Below are 3139 nucleotides of genomic sequence, written 5' to 3' on the forward strand. Positions count from 1 at the left end.
CAGTTTTTTTTTTTTTTTTTACTGGTTGTGAAATCTTTTTTCTCTCTCTCTCTTCTTTTTCAACCACCAATAAAATTAAATATAAATCCGTTCGATAACATCGAATTAAATATAAATAATAATAATAATAATAATGATGATGACGATGACGACGACGTCGAATGTTTTTTTTTTTTTTTTCGTCGACCCGAATTTAATTTTTTTTTTTGGGTGTACATCCGTGCGCGTGTGTGTGTGTTGCAAAAAAAATTTCTCGAATTTCTCGATTCGTTCGAGATATCGTATGTTTCGATAAATTATCGAAATTAAAATTCCGGAACTTTATACGGGAAGTAGAAGAAGTTTTAGAATGATGAAAAATACTTTTTTGAAATCCCTTTCGAAAACGAACAACTCGTCGTACGATCAATGATGTGTGATTAGAATCGTAAAATTAAAAAGAAAGAGAGAGAGAGAAAGAGAATAATGAGAAATGAGTAAGAATTAAAAAGAGATGAAATAATAATAATAATAATAAAAATAATAATAATAATGATAATATTTTTACTTTCGCAGTCATTTTTTAATTTGGCAAGGTCTATCCATTAGGAAAAAAAAAAAAGCTTTTGCAATTTTAACAATGGTACCTTGACGGACGAAAATAATAATAATATTAATAATAATAATAATAATAATAATAATGTATTTAAGGGCAATGACTTTTAATAAAATAATGTGAAATTTTAAAGAGAGAGAAAGAGAGAGAGAGAGAAAAGAAGAGGAATCAAAGCTTAACGCAAAACGATCCGTACCTTTACCGAAATAATAAAACCGTACCTTTACCGTACTTAACAAAACCTTTACCGAAATAATAATGATAATAAAAAGTGTAAAATCGGTCGTGTAAAAAGAAGAAAAACGAAAAAAAAAATTACATAATATTGTAACCACGTTTTCAGGTACGAAAACCGAATAAAAAATAAATAAATAATTTGCGTATTTAAAATGATATTCGCGAACCTTCGGGGTAGTAGAAAAAAGTCGTCGGTCGTCTTTGGCGGCTCGACGACCAACTCTAAGGAAAAAAAAAAATTTAAACACTCGATTAAATTATTGATCGACCCTCGTTCCTTTCTGAACAAAGAAAAAAAAATGGAGATTCACGAGTTCCGGTTCTTCTTATATACAAAAAAAAAAAAAATCTTCCTCGGAGACATTCGGCAAAAGATTCTTCGAGTTGGTATAAAAAAAAACTAAAAATAATTAAGAAGTCATCATCATCATCATCATCGAACATGTTTTTTTTTTTTTTTATTTTGTAGGTAGTAGCAGAAACGAAATAAAAAAAGGGAAGAGAGAGAGAGAGAGAGAGAGAGGAGAGATGGAGAAGAAAAAAAAAAAGAAACGAAGAAATGAATGTGGGGAGATGTAAAAAAACGCCGCGTTTGAATTTTAGTTTCGTTTTTAAGGCGCGTCTACTTTTAAATTAAAATTAAAAATTTTATACGCGAACGCGTGCGAGTTTTTTTTTCCAAAAAAAAAACCTGAAAAATTCAATTTCGAAAACCGCTTTATTGTGGTGATAATGATAATAATGATTATGATAACTACGCGTTTCGAAAAAAAAGATCCTATTAACCTTAGAATGTAATTAATTGCCTGGGAGCCAAATTTTAATCAACACGTGTATTGGCAGACTTAAAAGTATCACGCACACGCACACACACGTACGCACTTGCACACTTTCCTCCCCCCTCCTCTCCTTTCTCCTCATTTTGTCCTTCATTAAATCACTGGGGAAAAAAACCAGAAAAAAAAATAGAAAATTTCAAATAATTTTTTGTTAAAAAAAAAAAATCCGTGTCCACTCCCCCCACCAACAACTCCGCCTATATGCCTCACCCGCCCCCGCCCCCCGTTTAAATTATTCCCTACATTACAATTATTATTATTATTATTCATCGATCCTGCAGCAAAAGAAAATTCGATTATTAACTGTATTATCAATACTGGCACCAAAGATTTCGAATTTCGATGACGTCATTTTACAAAACTCCGACAAAATGTCAAAATAATGAAAAAAATTTTCTTCTGCTTGTAAAACATTCGATTCGTTTCGATTATAAATTTTATTGCGTACCTGAAATGTACGCGCGAGTTTTATACACGCTTCGTAATCAATCATTTTCCCAATTAGTTTTTTTATTATTATTATTATTGGCGATTGTTATCAACTTACACGTCTTGAATAGTATTATTTATCACGGGGAGGGGGGGTCAAAAGGTCGAATCGACATTTTTTTTTTCTTTTCTTTCGAACGGTCAGGTGATGATTGTGATGATGATGAGGATGATGATGATGAATAATTTTCTTTAACCTTAGCAAATCTTTCTTTCCCTTTCCTTCCCTCTCCTCCTCCCTTCCCTTCTCCCTCCTTCTTAAAACTTTCAAAATAATAATTTTTAACCGTAGCAAAAAAAAAAAATTGTATTACTTAACAATATAAAAAAAAAAAAAAAATTATTACCGTAAATTAAACTTGAAAACCATTCATTAAAGTAATTTATACGTGTAATAACGTAAAAAAAAAAAACCGCGTGCCGTTAAATAATAATGATAATATCCATTGACAAATTCCTTATAAACCCATCAGGAGCAAATTAATAATAATAATAATAATAATAATAATACTTTTTTCTTTTTCTAATGGATCCACTTTAAAGAGAGAGAGAGAGAGAGAGAGAAAAATGTGTTGAAAATTTTCAAAATTCTTTTGATGTGACTTGCGGCAAATTTTTTTTTTAAAAAATTGTTTACACAAATTAAAAATCCGTTTAAATTGATGTTAATGCAATCCCCTCTTCTTCCACTTTCCACCCCCTACCCCTCCCTACATCCCTCTCCTATTACTACTACTACTAAAAGCAAACACATCCGCAAAAAAGAGTAAAAAAAAAAAACTTTTTCCTTTTTTCAAACCGACAAAAAAACAAGAGCAGAAGATAAATGATTAAACAAACAACAGAAGAGAAAAGATTTTTCGTTTGTTACCGACATACAATCGAATCATTCGCATTAATTTTTTTTTTCTCGTTACACGTTTTTTCTACAAAAATTTTCCTACTTTTTCTTCTTCTTCCACTTTTTCCAGTCACGCGT

Source organism: Pediculus humanus, genomic scaffold (assembly GCF_000006295.1).
Source record: "Pediculus humanus corporis 1103172107501 genomic scaffold, whole genome shotgun sequence".
In the NCBI taxonomy this organism is placed as follows: Eukaryota; Metazoa; Arthropoda; class Insecta; order Psocodea; family Pediculidae; genus Pediculus; species Pediculus humanus.